Below are 16,974 nucleotides of genomic sequence, written 5' to 3'. Positions count from 1 at the left end.
GAAAAGACTTTATCTAATTACCCTATCCATGCCCCTCATAATTTTGCAAACCTCTATAAGGTCACCTCTCAGCCTCCAAACAGCCCCAGTCTGTTCAGCCTCTCCCTAAAGCTCAAATCCTCCAACTCTGGCAACATCCTTGTAAATCTTTTCTGAACCCTTTCAAGTTTCACAACATCTTTCTGATAGGAAGGAGACCAGAATTGCATGCAATATTCCAACAGTGGCCTAATCAATGTCCTGTACAGCTGCAACATGACCTCCCAACTCCTGTACACAATAGACTATAGATGCTCCTGCAGTCTGCTGAAGCACATGCACACAAGACTAGAACCTTCAGTAGATTAAGCACTTGTTACTTTTCTTAAATTGTTATAGATCATCATTGTCAATGGCTTTAAAGCTTTCAGGTATGTGCTGACTTCAATCCATATATTTTTCGCGCAAGTCTGTTCAGTCCTGTTTTTGTCAGGGATTTTCTTGAAAAATGAACTTTCTTGAAAAAAAAAACAGATCCTGTCTTTATAAAACATTATTTAGCAGTGCTTTTGTGTTTTAGATGTAGAGGGTTTACCTTTAATAGAATTAGTTAATGGATTAAGGGTGCAATCTAATTCAAGGGTCTGTAGATCAAACTGCAAGCTTAGAGAATATACTCATACTGGGGTGAGCGAACTGTGAAGTATCAGCTTTATACTCCTTGTAGCAAGTGTAAGAGAATGAGTTTAGTTCGTCTGATGTACCACTGAGTTTGATTTCCAAAATATACAGTTTCCGTCTGCCCAATGGCATCTTTGGAGAAGTCTTGACCCTGATATTGAGGTGGATGAGAGGCACAGTCCACCTGCAGCGGCACCTAATTTGTTTAATGGTTTGTGAAGGATTTAACTCATGTACAAATAAGCAGCCAGGTAAAGATTATCAGAGGAGATTACTTGGAAGGGTGATGGATGTAAAATGCAACTTTGTTGCTTCTCTGGTTTTATAATGTTACCCTGGCCAGGTACTTAGATAGACCTCAAAAATCCCAAACAGCAGATGTTGTTTGAAGACTAATGTGTGAGCAATCACCAGTATTTTACAGTGGTGATCTAATTGCTGTCTGTGGGCTATTGCTAGCACAGGCTGCCTCTGAGCATGGAGTCACTATGTGTCGAATGTTATTTAGGCCTCAGTAATGTTCAATTAAGTCTCACATTTATGAGTCAGTTTTGCATGTTGAATCCTCACTGCTGCCCATCATATCCAAGGAGTGAATTTGTTGTCGCTATCCCCTTTCCGAGTTTTGGGATGGTGCTTTTGGGAGCTGCTTTATTTTAGTGTGTTGGAAGCATACTGCATTGTAGTTGAAAGAGAAGAGACCCTTGTCACAGACAAGATGTAGTTTATTGCATAATGATAAATGAGGATAAGTTTCAATCATGCGATAGACATTGTTACAGAGACTATGAGGATAACCCAATTAATAGGTCTTATCTGTTTGAGATCCTGAGTTGTTCTCCTTCCTGTAGTGATTGTAACAAGGTCAGCCAGGTAGACCTCATAGGATATGAGTTCCCTGACTGGACCAGGTAAACAGCCCAAATCAGGGAGCCCTGGCTGACAGATATAAACAGATGTGCCAGGCATCCAGTTCACTCTGGGAGAGCTAGAACTGTGTGGAGAACTTTCCCCGTGTAAGTAAAACATGTCTTGGAGATTAGATACTAGCCTCTGTGGAGTTATTTCACTTCCCAATTCATATGACATTATCATAGTGGGGATGACACCTAAGGCATGCCTCAGAACTTATCCTTTCAGTTCATTACACTGTTATGCAGCAATGAGTTCATGGTATGTTATTGCTACTCAGTGTCATAGGTTAGTCCTCAATTGGAAGAATTCTCCAAATTACAAGGATTGGGAAAATAGGTAGTCCAAGCTCTAGTCATTTAATAAACTCATGGCGGATCCAATCATATCTTCAACTCTGCGTTCCTGTTGATCTCTGATGAACTTTCACCTCCTTGTTTAAGAAGACCCTATCCACCTCTGCCTTAAACATGCACAAGAACTCTGCTTCCATGACCGCTTTGTGTACAAAAGACTCCTGGGCCACTGAGAGAGCAACCTTTTACCTGGTCTCTGTGCGATCCTTTGTTTTTGGCAGCGATTCCTGGTCCTCATTTCTCCTCTTCTCATCCGCCCAATCGAGGATCTTGTATGCTTCAGCACATTATGTCTGACTCTCCTGAACTGTGTCAGGCAGAAATCTTTGCCCAAAACACAACACACCAACCCCAGGCATTAAACCTAGCTGAACTGACTCCCGTACATTCACATCATTCCTTAAGTAAGCAGACCAATAATTTGCACAATACTCCGTATACTGTGCCCTTATGTAACTGAAGCAAAACTTTTCTTTGTAGAAGTAGCATTCTATTAGCTTTCCTGATTACTTGCTGTACCTGTATATTAACTTTTAATAATTCATGAACTAGCGTACCAAGATCTCCTGGCATCTCAGTTCTGTAATCTTCTACCTTTATGAGAATTTGCTTTTTTATGCTTCTTCAGAAAAGACACTCACACACTCTCCAACATTACGCTCCATTTGCCAGCTTTATCCCCACCTTTTTGTGGAATCCTTAAGTTCCTCCTCACAACCTACTTCTCCCCCCAAAACCTGTGTCATCAGCAACTTTAGATGCTTCTGGTTGGTTTCTAGGACCTGAGCTGAGCCAGAATTTATTGCCTGTTCCTAAACACCCTTGAGATGACGGTGGTGAAGGAGAATTTTCTTCCACAAGACGTTGAAACAGCAGGCTATTTTCCTAACAAGTATCAGAACGAAACGAAAGCAGCTGAACCTGGGTCAAGATTCCCGTCTCCAGTTGTCTGCTGGGGGTGAAAAAGTCTTTTTGTAAAGCAGTTTCACATTCTAAACAGAGGCTGGATTCTTCAGTGCCTTTCACCATGACACGCTACATGGACTGCAGTAATGCAAAGGTCAGTGACAACTCCCCAGACGGCTTTGTCTGTTTCTGAGAGACAAATGCGAACAGAAGAGCCAGACAGGACAGGCTGACACTGAGTGGAATGAAGAGAGCAGAATACCATTATCAGTCCTGCAGCTTGTCTTAAGCTAGTTGAAGAGATTTGTTATGACAGTGTCTGCTGAGTACATGGACTGATGGGCTAGAAGCTGCTATTTATAGTGAGGTGTCCCAGGAAGACATTTCACTGATGAAAGTTCACCCTTCTAATGTTTTTTCGATCCAGAGAATTGCTGCTGAGGGGTGTTTACTGCCAAGTCGCGGACTTCAAAGAATTCTTTTTTCTCTCTCATTCTGCAACCCACCCCCTCCCCCTACTCTAACCCCCAAGCCTGGTCCCCAGTGTGTCTCCCTCCTTCTGAAGGTGTCAGCTTTTCCTCCGTGCAGTAGCACGACCACTGACGGTCGAAAGGGTGTCCCAGTTGCTCTTCAGCGATGGGCTGTGAGAGGGAGCTTTAGTGAACTGCCAGAAATACACTTGGCCAGCAGGAGGCACTGGTCATGAGCAGGAACACATGCCCAATGCACCCGCTGTCTACCTTCTCCTAGTCCAGAGGGGCCAGGAGCTCAGTTCTGCCTGGGTCGGCCTTTCCCTGAAGTATTCACAATCAGACTGTTGCTTCAGGATGCCAATATGCCAACCGTTACACCCCCCCCGACTGCAATGAAAGGGGGAGACACCACATCTATTATTAGCGTTTGAGGAGAAATAAGTGTCAGCTTAGTTACTTTGATGCTCCAAAAGAGGGAAATGTTGCTGTGCTATGTAACCCAATGCCAATAGCAGGGTGATTTCAGAGAAAATATTTACTGAAAGTGATGTCCCCTTAAAGTGGAGGTCTAAAGGGCTGATCTATCCAGGCAGGCCTCTTCTGCCTGCCATAAATGTAGAAGAAAACCTTTTGATTGCATCAGTTCATCTTGTTTTCTCCTGAGGTGAAAAGTTCCAGAGATGTCTCTCCGAGATTGGTTGGATCCGTGAGCAGGACGTATGTTCCCCGTGTCCTGACCCCACTGTGATGATGAAATGCGCTCAGGAACTTGCAACACTGAGAGGTTTTGGAGAGGGGTGCTCAATCCAGTGGCTGCCTCGGGAACCTCGTTCAATGAAGGCGGCTCAATACTCCAGCAGAAAATGGAGTAGCCCCACTATCGGGTGCTGCAGAAAGTGTGCAGCGGGAGTGAGGATCTCCATTTCTGAGTCTCTGGCTCTAACTGACCCAGAAGAGACGAATGTGATTCCCCCCCCCCGCCCCCGCAGTAAAGGACACTGCTGTGATTGTGGCCATCTGGTAGAGCATTACCATGCCCATTGAATGGAGCCTCCTGTTCCAGTAGCTGCTGCTCAGAGCTATTCACTGTTCCACAGGCTAGTCAATGGCTTGAAGGCTAGTCTGTCCAACGGCTGGAGGGTGCCATTAATTACGACCCCTTGAAGGGTTTAATTAGCTATTTACGGCTACATTCCTGATGAAGGGCTTATGCCCAAAACGTCGACTCTCCTACTCCTCGGATGCTGCCTGACTTGCTGCGCTTTTTCCAGTGTCATACCTTTCGACTCTGATCTCCAGCCTCTGCAGTCCTCATTTTCTCCTATTTACGGTAACTGCACAGGTAATTGGTCAAGCTGCCACCCTGAACCTCACAGAATCCAAACTTGTCATGGAAGCTGGTCTGACTGGATTTCCCTCTCATCTTCAGCTCCACCCCCTGTCTCCATGGGCCCTTGAAAACTTAGTCCTGGTCATTGTGTAGTGTCTAAACGCTTGGTGTTTAAGGAGCTGGAGTATATCCCCAGAGGGATTAAATATGTCCACGCCAATGAGAAGCAGAGACTCTATCCTTGGATTCTTCAGTCACTGTGTTTCAAGGCAACTAGCCATGGTGATGGCTTCCTGCACATAGAGGCCTGTTGCCATGTTTCTGAAACAGGTTTCATTGGCAGAATTCCTGAGACAGCTATTGCTTGGCTACAGCCCTGCCATCTCTTGGCGAATCCCAGGGATGTTCCCATGAAACTATGCAGTGATGCAGTAACCTGCAAAGCAGCCCACAGTGTCACATCTAGGGGAAATGATGGCAAAGATTGCCATTAGTTCAAACCACATAGGGATCCACCCCATGAAGCTAGACAATGTCAGCAAGGTATTCTTCATTTGGGGAGAAATGCAACTTAGCTCAATTCTCTCCTTACCTAACATGCTCATGAAACGAGCTATGGACGTTTCATCCTGACATTACAGTTTCTGAGGGCACCTTTCCATTCGCTGAGGACAATGATGATATTGTGCTCTCTATGATTAGGATCCAGCAACTAATGCACAAATAGCGCTCTTCCAATGGCTTGGTTGGTAGTTATACCGTGTCTGTGAAAGTGGATCATAAATCAATGACATGTTTTTGTTGGACCTAATATTTTCTGCTGGGGTATCAACACCTAAGGGACTGCATCCATGCTGGAATCAGCACCTTTGGGAATATATCTGACTTTGAATCAGCACCTTTGGGAATATATCTGACTTTGAATCAGCACCTTTGGGAATATATCTGACTTTGAATCAGCACCTTTGGGAGTGTATCTGACTTTGAATCAGCACCTTTGGGAATATATCTGACTTTGAATCAGCACCTTTGGGAATATATCTGACTTTGAATCAGCACCTTTGGGAATATATCTGACTTTGAATCAGCACCTTTGGGAATATATCTGACTTCGAATCAGCACCTTTGGGAATATATCTGACTTTGAATCAGCACCTTTGGGAATATATCTGACTTCGAATCAGCACCTTTGGGAATATATCTGACTTCGAATCAGCACCTTTGGGAATATATCTGACTTTGAATCAGCACCTTTGGGAGTGTATCTGACTTTGAGTCAGCACCTTTGGGAGAGGAGACAGAGGTGTGATCTTGTTTAAGTGTAACTTCCTGTAGCAACCAGTCTGGTGTTCTCAAACCAACTAACCTATCCTGCAGCTGTCAGCAATAATCAGGGATATAACAGGAATACGGCGTGTGTTATGTACAATATATTGTGTTGAGAGTGTGTTGCTGGAAAAGCACGGCAGGATCCGAGGAGCAGGAAAATTGACGTTTCGGGTCGGAGCCCTTGTTGTGGACAAGTGAAAGCTGTGCCTTTTGTACTCGCAGCATTCTGGCATGTTTCGGGTCTGTTGTCAATTGAATCGGTGTGGCAGGTGTCAGCATTAGAAAGGGTGTAAGTGGCCAAAACTTAGTCTTTGGTTTGGTCCTTATTGATGCAATGATGGAGATGTGGGCGCCACTGGCCAGACGAAAGTTTACTACCCAACAGTTATTGCCCTTGAGAAATAGGTGGTTAGCAGCTGCTTTAAATACCACACATTGCCTTCCTCGACCCTTTTGGAGGGCATTAGCGAGACAACTATGTTGCTATTGGTCTGAAGTAATAAAAATCGGTTGTTCCTCCCTACAGGGCATTTTTATGGAGGTCCAGTAGTTCTGTGATCACCGTAATCAGAGTCAAAAAGTGTGATGCTGGAAAAGCACAACAGGTCAGGCAGCATCTGAGGAGCAGGTGAGTTGATGTTTCGGGCATAAGCTCTTCATCAGGAATGATGAACATTGCTGATGAAGGGCTTATGCCTGAAACATCGACTCTCCTGCTGCTCGGATGCTGCCTGACCTGCTGTGCTTTTCCAGCGCCCACTCTCGATTCTGATCTCCAGCATCTTCAGTCCTCACTTTCTCCTAGTCATTATAACAGAGATGAGCTTATTATGCATATTGTACATAGAGTCATAGAGATGTACAGCATGGAAACAAACCCTTTGGTCCAACCCGTCCATGCCGATCAGATATCCCAACCCAATCTAGTCCCACCTGCCAGCACCTGGCCCACATCCCTCTAAATCCTTCCTATTCATATACCATTCCAGATGCCTTTTAAATGCTTCCTCTGCCACCTCATTCCATACACGTATCACTCTCTGCGTGAAAAAATTGCCCCTTAGGTGTCTTTTATATCTTTCCCCTCTCACCCTATACCTATGCCCTCTAGTTCTGGGCTCCCCGATCCCAGGGAAAAGACTTTGTCTATTTATCCTATCCATGCCGCTCATAATTTTGTAAACCTCTATAAGGTCACCCTTTAGCCTCTGACGCTCCAGGGGAAACAGCCCCAGCCTGTTCAGTCTCTCCCTATAGCTCAAATTCTCCAACCCTGGCAACATCCTTGTAAATCTTTTCTGAATCCTTTCCATTTTCACAACATCGTTCTGATAAGAAGGAGACCAGAATTGCATGCAATATTCCAACATTGGCCTAACCAGTACCCTGTACAGCCGCAACATGACCTCCCAACTCCTGTACTCGGTGCTCTGACAGATAAAGGAAAGCATATCAAACACCTTCTTCACTATCCTATCTAACTGCGACTCCACTTTCAAGGAGCTATGAACCTGCGCTCCAAGGTCTCTTTGTTCAGCAACACTTCCGAGAACCTTACCATTAAGTGTATAAGTCCTGCTAAGATTTGCTTTCCCAAAATGCAGCACCTCACATTCATCTTAATTAAACTCCATCTGCCACTTCTCAGCCAGTTGGCCCCTCTGATCAAGACCTTGTTGTAATCTGAGGTAACCTTCTTCGCTGTCCACTACACCTCCAATTTTGGTGTCATCTGCAAACTTACTAACTATACGTCTTTTGCTCACATCCAAATAATTTACGTAAATGAAAGACAGTAGTGAACCCAGCACCGATCCTTGTGGCACTCCACTGGTCACAGGCCTCCAGTCTGAAAAACAACCCTCCACCACCACCCTCTGTCTTCTATCTTTGAGCCAGTTCTGTATCCAAATGGCTAGTTCTCCCTGTATTCCATGAGATCTAACCTTGCTCACCAGTCTCCCATGGGGAACCTTGTCCTACGCCTTACTGAAGTCCATATAGATCACATCTACTGCTCTGCCCTCATCAGTCCTCTTTGTTACTTCTTCAAAAAACTCAATCAAGTTTGTGAGACATGATTGCCCACGCATGAAGCCATGTTGGCTATCCTGAATCAGTCCTTGCCTTTCTAAATACATGTACATCCTGTACCTCAGGATTCCCTCCAACAACTTGCCCACCACCGACTTCAGGCTCACTGGTCTATAGTTCCCTGGTTTGTCCTTACCGCCCTCCTTAAACAGTGGCATCATGTTAGCCAACCTCCAGTCTACTGGCACCTCACCTGTGACTATCGATGATACAAATATCTCAACAAGAGGCCCAGCAATCACTTCCCTAGCTTCCCACAGAGCTGTAGGGTATACCTGATCAGGTGCTGGTGATTTCTCCATTTGTATGCGTTTCAAGACATCCAGCACTTCCTCCTCTATAATATGGACATTTTTCAAGATTTCACCATCTATTTCCCTACATTCTATATCTTCCATGTCATTTTCCACAGTAAATACTGATGCAAAATACTTGTTCATTATCTCCCCCATTTTCTGTGGCTCCACACAAAGGCCACCTTGCTGATCTTTGAGGGGCCCTTTTCTCTCCCTAGTTACCCTTTTGTCCTTAATGTATTTGTAAAAACCCTTTGGATTCTCATTAACCCTATTTGCCAAAGCTATCTCATGTCCCCTTTTTGCCCTCCTGATTTCCCTCTTAAGTATACTCCTACTGCCTTTATACTCTTCTAAGGATTCACTCGATCTATCCTGTTTATACCTGACATAGACTTTCTTCTTTTTCTTAACCAAACCCTCAATTTCTTTAGTCATCTAGCATTCCCTATACCTATCAGCCTTCCCTTTCACCCTGACAGGAATATACTTTCTCTGGATTCTCGTTATCTCATTTCTGAAGGCTTCCCATTTTCCAGCCATCCCTTTGCCGGCAAACATCTGCGCCCAATCAGCTTTCGAAAGTTCTTGCCTAATACAGTCAAAATTGACCTTTCTCCAATTTAGAATTTCAACTTTTAGATCTGGTCGATCCTTTTCCATCACTATTTTAAAACTAATAGAATCATGGTCGCTGGCCCCAAAGTGCTCTCCCACTGACACCTCAGTCACCTGCCCTGCCTTATTTCCCAAGAGTAGGTCACGTTTTGCACCTTCTCTAGTAGGTACATCCACATACTGAATCAGAAAATGTTCTTGTACACACTTAACAAATTCCTCTCCATCTAAACCCTTGACGCTATAGCAGTCCCAGTATATGTTTGGAAAGTTAAAATCCCCCAACATAACCACCCTATTATTCGTCCAGGTAACTGGGACCTGCTTACAAATTTGTTTCTCAATTTTCCTCTGAATATTAGGGGGTCTATAATATAATCCCAATAAGGTGATCATCCCTTTCTTATTTCTCAGTTCCACCCAAGTAACCTCCCTGAAAGTATTTCCGGGAATCTCCTCCCTCAGTACAGCTGTAATGCTATCCCTTATCAAAAACACCACTCCCCCTCTTCTCTTGCCTCCCTTTCTGTCCTTCCTGTAGCATCTGTGTCCTGGAACAGTAAGCAGCCAGTTCTGCCCATCCCTGACCCAAATTTCTGTAATTGCTATGATATCCCAGTCCCATGTTCCTAACCATGCCCTCAGTTCATCTGCCTTCCCTGTTAGGCCCCTTGCATTGAAATAAATGCAGTTTAATTTATTCGTCCTACCTTGACCCTGCCTGCCCTGACTGTTTGACTGGCTTCTGTTCTCTGTTCCTCCACACTGCCAAGAATCCTGTCTTTAATCCTATATTCAGCATTCGAGTTCGACCTTCCAAAATGCATCACTTCGCATTTATCCAGGTTGAACACCATTTGCCATTTCTCAGCCCAGCTCTGCATCTTGTCTATGTCACGCTGCAGCCTGCAATAGCCCTCGATACTATCAATGACACCTCCAACTTTTGTGGCATCTGCAAATTTACTAACCCACCTCCCAACCTCCTCATCCAAGTCATTTATAAAAACTACAAAGAGCAGAGGCCCAAGAACAGAGCCCTGCGGGACCCCACTCAACACTGACATCCAGGCAGAATACTTTCCATCTACAACCACTCTCTGCCTTCTGTCAGCCAGCCAATTCTGAATCCAGATCGCCAAATCTCCCTGTATCCCATACTTCCTGACTTTATGAATGAGCCTACCATGGGGAACCTTATCAAATGCCTTGCTGAAGTCCATATATACCACATTCACTGCTTGACCTTCATTGACTTGTTTTGTCACCTTCTCAAAGAACTCAGAGATTTGTGAGGCATGACCTGCCCCTCACAAAGCCTTTAATCATGCTATGCTTTGCCAAATAGTCATATATCCTATCCCTCAGAATTCTTTCCAACATTTTGCTGACCACAGACGTAAGACTGACTGGTCTGTAATTGCCAGGGATTTCCCTGTCACCCTTCTTGAAAAGAGGAACAACATTTGCATCCTTCTAATCCTCGATACGACTCCTGTGGAGAGTGAGGAGGCACATATCCTCGCCAGCGGCTTAGCAACCTCCTTTCTCACTTCCCGGAGCAGTTTAGGATAAATCTGGTCTGGTCCTATGGACTTATCAATCTTAATGTTTTCCAAAATTTCCAGCACATCAACTTCATCAATCATGATCTGGTCAAGCCTGTATTGCAATTCCTCAAAGTTCTCATTCACAACAAGGTCCCTTTCCATAGTGAAAACTGAAGCAAAAAACTCACTTCGGGCTTCCCCTATCTGCACAGACTCCACGCACAAGTTCCCTGCGCTATCCATGATCAGCCCTCCCTTCTCCTTGATCATTCTCTTATTCCTCATGTTTGAGTAAAATGCCTTTGGGTTCTCCCGAATCCTTCTTGCCAAACCTTTCTCGTGCCCCCTCCTGGCTCTCCTCAGTCCATTTCTAAGCTTCTTTCTTGCAAGCCTGTAATCCTCTAAATCTGTTCTAGATCCTTGCTTCCTCCACCTTACGTAAGCTGCCTTCTTCCTTTCGACGAGAAGCTCCTCTGTTCTCATCATCCTTAATCTTCCTCCTTCCTCCTTCTTACCTGCCTCAGAGGAACAAACTTGTGCATCATTCGCAACAACTACCTATATATTCTTCAATCTCTCTACTGCTATTAGGGGGTCTGTAGAAAACCCCCAGTGAGGTGGCTGCTCCCTTGCTGTTCCTAATTTCCACACATACTGTCTCAGGAGACAAACCTTCCTCTACAATCTTCATTTCTGTAGCTGTGAAGCCCTCTCTGATTAGCAATGCTACACCCCCTTCCTCTTTTTACCTCCTCGCTATTCTTTTTAAACATTCTAAACCCTGGAACATCCAGCAACTATTCCTGCCCCTGTGAAACCTATGTCTCTGTTATGGCCACAACATCATATTCCCAAGTACTGATCCATGCTCTAAGTTTGTCACTCTTATTTCTGACACTCCTTGTGTTAAAGCAGACACACTTTAACTGATCCCTTTGTTTCATCGCCTAAGAAACCTTCCTGATAGATTCACTACATCCTGTCACTGCCCCATCTGCAACTGCCCCTCTCAATATGTGGCTCTGATTCCCAACCTCCTGCCAAACTAGTTTAAACCTTCCTGAATCACACGAGCAAATCTCCCACCCAGGACATTTGTGCCCCTCTAGTTCAGGTGCAACCCGTCCTTCATGTACAAGTCCCACCTTCCCCAGAAGGCATCCCAATGGTCTAGGTATCTGAAGCCCTGCCTCCTGCACCAGCCTCGCAGCCTCGTGTTAAGCTGCATTCGCTGACTGTTTCTCATCTCACTATCTCGTGGCATCGGTAGCAAACCTGTGATCACTACTCTACCCGTCCTGTTCTTCACCTTCCAACCTAACTCACTGTAGTCACTGTTCAGATCCTCAATCCCTTTCCTGGCTATATCATTGGGGCCAATATGTACCACGATTTTTGGCTGCTCACCCTCCCCCTTCAGAAACTTGTAAACCTGATCGGCAACATCCCAGACCCTGGCACCAGGGAGGCAACATACCTTCCGGGAGCCCCGTTCCTGACCACAAAATCTCCTGTCAATCCATCTATTGAGTCCCCTACCACTAGAGCTTTTCTATTTTCCCCCCTCCCCTTCTGAGCCACAGTGCCAGGCTCAATGCCAGAGACCTGACAACTATGGCTTTCCCCTGGTCGGCCATCCCCACCAGCTGTATCCAAAGTGTTATACTTATTGCTGAGGGGAACGGCCATAGGGAATCCCTGCTCTGATCGTCAGTTCCCTTTCCTTTCCCTGACAGTAACCCAGCTGTCCTTATCCTGTGTCTGGGGAGTGACCACCTCCCTGTACATCCTCTCAATTTCCCTCTCAGCCTTCCTGATGATCTGCAGTTCATCCAGCTCCAGCTCCAGTTCCCTAACTTGGTTTTCGAGGAGCTGGAGTTGGGTGCACTTCCCGCAGATGTAGTCGGCAGGAACATGTGAAGTGTCTCTCACCTGCCACATTCTACAGGAGGAACATGCAACTGCCCCAACCTCCATATTCTGCTACTCTGAAAGCCCTCACAGAGCTAAACAAGAGAAGAGAAGAAACAAAAATGAGAAACCTGAAAACTTACCGAGTTTACAGACTTTTAGTAAGGTCAGAGGAGGTGGGGGGGAGGAGGGCCCTACGGTGTCGGGTCTTGGGTTTAGATCTCACCCACTTAAAAACTTTCTGGCAGCCCTCGTTTCTCTCTGCCCTCTCTCCTCACGGTTCTGTTCAAAAAAATGTTTTATACTCACCTCCCCAGCAGTCCTCTGCTTCTACCTCGCACCTCTTGGCAAATGGAGGCCCCAGTGCCTGAGGTAAGTTTATTAAACTGTTATACTCACTTTCTCAGCAGTCCTTCGCTCCTCCCTTGCACCTTTTGGCAAATGGAGAGGTGCTATTATTTTGACTTTTTCTTTCTCCAAAGTTCCAAAACAATGCAACAGCATATAAGACAGTAATTGCTGCTCCTGAAATTCGAGGAAATCACCTCCAACACCTAAAATGCCTCAAAAAAGGAGCAGCCTGTTACAGCTAGAAATTTTTCCCGTCCTCCATCTTGGATTACCAGGCCGCTGGATTTCTGGTTCAGTAACATACTCACTCTGCCAATACACCCTTTAAGAGAAAGGCAACAAATTGGATAGCCTTCAATGATTTCATGTGGTTTAATTGTTGGTTCACACTAACTCTGGTCAGTGGAAAGTTCTCTGAGAAGGAAGGGTGTAACAAGAAGACACCACCTCTGACATTCTGTTGCTGTAGAGTTACAGTCTTCTCAAAACGAAAGGATGTCAGCTCCTTGGGAAGGAAGCCCAGGGCAGAATCTTGTTGTGGTCTGTCTTGCCAGCAAGCAGGAAGTGGACTGAGAGGGATAATGCCTAGACTGTCCCTTTGAAGAAAAGGGCCTTACATGGTGTGCTGGAACTTGGCAACTCATTACCAACTGGAGAGTCGGAGGGGACCAACTGGAAAGAGATGACAGAGAAACCAAGCAAACCTGAAGCTATTAAGACATGAAGGCATAGCACAGTGTGCAGGGAGGAGGGGGGGGGGGGGGGGGAGGGGGGGAGGGAGGGTCACAGCTTAAATAATTAATGACAGTCGGGTTCACTTTCACCCTTCCCTAGTGGTACTGGCATACAAGAGAAAATGCCTTTTTTGCAGACATGTCTGTAGGGTTTGGCAACATTGCAGAGTGTACACAAAAAATCAGGATAATATACAGCAGAACAGATTGCAGCCAGTGATGTGCAGGTGAAGTCGGATTGGTCAAATGTGGGATTAGGGAACAGGAAGGGGCTGGATGGTTAGGGTTAGGATCGATCATCAACTCTTTTGCATCTTCCCATTCGTTCAGAGATGTTTCACTTTCTTTCATATGTTTCAGGAGTTCTGTTTCCTCCTGTGATCCCTATGCCTTTCAGTACTTTATACAACAGAATACAGGTGATTTCACCATTAAATATCTGTCTGTTCCAGCCCTCTGAGCTTAAGTACTTTTGTGATCTGCATTTTGAATGTCTTTTGTCAGTAAACATTTCGCTGTGTTACAGCCTCCACAACATTTCCAGAGCCCCTGTTATCTGTGTAAAGTTTTAGATGGTGTTTATAGAGAATGGGAATGACAGATATGAATGGTTTGGCAGAGATTTTATTACTCAACAGGCAACCTTATTGGATGAACACAATCTGAATTCAGAGCAATTGGTAGACAGCCTGTATAAGGGTTGGACTTTTCAGCATTGTATCCTTTGAATTCAAATTGGATTGGTCAAATATTCAACAAATACTTCATTACCATCCGGGTTCAAACAGTACAGGCTTGCTCAGTTGGGAAATAGCAATGAACAACTGACGGAAGGAAGATTGCTTTCTTGGAATTTGTTAATCGGATACAAACTGGATTACTGAGGTTGGGCAGCCTTTACAATAGAGGTCATTCAGCTGATGGAATTTCTTCTGTAAATCCCTGAAACCCCTTTCAAGGCTCCTCCCAAAATCCCAACCTTCTCACCAAGCCTCACGCTCATCCCACACTTCCCGATCATCCCTTCTCTGCGCTGGAGTACATTATTGTCCACTTGCAAAGTGTCGTGAGCAAGGGCTCAGAGCTTCCAATGGTCAGATCACCTTTGGAACACAAGAGAGTGCACTTTGATTGACCTCTTTCTCCTCCTGTTTTGAAGGATTATTATTGCAAGTTTTCTTCCTGTCTTTAAGTGTGACATTCCATGGACCTCTCTATCTCTCTCTTTCTCTCTCTCTAGAGAGCCAATTAATTTATATCTGCAACTGTTTTTGCCTGTATTAGCCCTGTTTTAAATTTTTAATTACAAGTTAAAAATGGTGATAGAACTTCAGACTTCTGAACTGTGGTCATGACAAGAGAAATATTACTGAAGAGAAGCAACATAATCTTATTATTTCAGGTCAATGGTCAATGTCCTGCACCATTAAATCTGTTTCACTCTTGTCAGTTGCTACTCAACCTACTGATTGATTTCAGATTTACTTAGTTACAGTTTCCAGGGTCTACCATGTTCTATCTTTCGGGTGAAAATACTTGACAGCTGTCCCTTAAATCCCAAATTCCCAAACTCCTTGGAAAATGACTGCAAAATCGGAGCATAATCTATATATAAGAAACAAAGTTAAAAATCACACACACCAGGTAATAGTGCAGCAGGTTTATTTGGAAGCACTAGCTTTCAGAGCACTGCTCCTTCATCAGGTTGTGATAGTGCTCCAAAAGCTAGTGCTTCCAATTAAACCTATTGGACTATAACCTGGTGTTGTGTGATTTTTAACTTTGCACACCACAGTCCAACACCGGCATCTCCAAATCATATAAGAAACAAGTTGCTTACATTTTAAATTTATTGGATTTGGAAGTCAGTTTGTCTGCAAAATCTACAAATCTTGCCGTAAGGAGCATAAATCAGTATCTTCACTAAGTCCAACTCAGACACATCTCTCCACATATTGTTATACTGCTGCTTGTGTAGTGGATGAGCAGCAGATAATTGTGTTCAGTAATACATGCCCAGCAGATCATGTTAGCATCATTGTCACTCTCTGGAATCACACCATTGTACCAGTCACTATCTAGAGCTTGTTCACCAATCAATTGACCTCCAATCAGGCACAATCCCTCTGAGAGGGCTTCTGCCCGAGACGTCGATTTTCCTGCTCCTCAGATGCTGCCTGACCTACAGTGCTTTTCCAGCATTACTCCGATCTAAATCCCCACATTCCCTCTGAGAACCATTCATAATGAATTAGTAAACTTTTTTGTAGAATAGACTGGTTATTTTGTCATACCAGAATACATAATGTAAGAAATAGGAGCAGGAGCAGAACCCCTTGCCAGTCCAGCCTGGTGCATCATTCACCATGATCTTGACGATCCTCGGGCTCCAACTCCCCTTACTGTTTGAGATCAAAAAATCTGTCTGTGTCAGCGTTAGATATGGCACATCAACAATGGCACATCTGGGGTGAAGAATTCCAAGCATTCACACTCATTTAAATGAACAAGTTTCTCCTCACTTCAGTCTGAAATACTGGATCCTTTCTCAGGAGGCTGTGTCTGCATGATCTACATTCCCCAGTCAATACAACGAAGTAACATGTCAGTATCTACCCTGTTAAGTTCCTTTGGAATCCTCTGTGTTTCAATGAGATCACCTCCTATTCTTCTGAACTCCGGGAACTGTACAGCTGAGTTACTCAACTCGATCATCATGTGACAAACCCTCTCCTCCCAGGGACCACTCGAGTGAACCTTCCTTATTTCAAGTATCCTGCAATGAAGGCCAACATGGTATGTGAATAGGAAGAGTTTAGAGTGATATGGGCCAAGTGCTGGGAAATGGGACTGGATTAGGTTGGGATATCTGGTCGGCGTGAATGGGTTGGACCGAAGGGTCTCTTTCAGTGCTGTACATCTCTATGACTCTCTGTATGTCATTTGTCTTGACCACAGCCTGAGTGAGTGTATAGTTCAGGAAATTTGGAGACAGTGTGGGAATTCAGTGCAGAGGAGAGGAGGTGCATTTTCCTTACTTTATTTTGGGCTCATGGTTTGTAAGGTTTTTATATCATGATAAACTGAAGCCCAGGATAGGGGGCCCAGCACGAAAGACCGTAGGTTCATTGGTTGATGATCGCAACTAATTTGACTTTTATAGGCTATTTTCCAATTTAAGGTAAATAAGGGAAATATTTACAAGCTACAAACTAAAATTTCCAGTACGAAATTGTTCAAAATCAAATTAAGAACGAAGTAATTAAAATAGAGATGTGGCTAGGTGATGTGTTGTTCCTGCATGATGTGGGAGCTGGTGAACCCCACTGTGGTTCATAGTGATCACATCTGTAGCAAGTGTTGATTGCTCGAGGAACTTCAGCTCAGAGTCGATGAGCTGGAGTCTGAAATTGGACGCTGCCCCACATCAGGGAGGGAGAGGGTTGTCTGGACG

At 44.6% G+C, this 16,974-nt stretch overlaps 1 protein-coding gene across 1 annotated transcript in view; it reads left to right on the top strand.

Annotated features, from left to right (window-relative positions):
- LOC140481835 (aryl hydrocarbon receptor-like) overlaps positions 1–16,974 on the top strand; it is a 151,031-nt gene that overhangs the window by 61,983 nt on the left and 72,074 nt on the right. The gene's annotated exons all lie outside the window — the stretch shown is intronic.

The sequence above is a fragment of the Chiloscyllium punctatum genome, chromosome 10, assembly GCF_047496795.1.
Source record: "Chiloscyllium punctatum isolate Juve2018m chromosome 10, sChiPun1.3, whole genome shotgun sequence".
Lineage (NCBI taxonomy): Eukaryota > Metazoa > Chordata > Chondrichthyes > Orectolobiformes > Hemiscylliidae > Chiloscyllium > Chiloscyllium punctatum.
The sequence above is the reverse complement of the archived record's forward strand: the minus strand, read 5'-3'. Positions and strand labels throughout refer to the sequence as shown.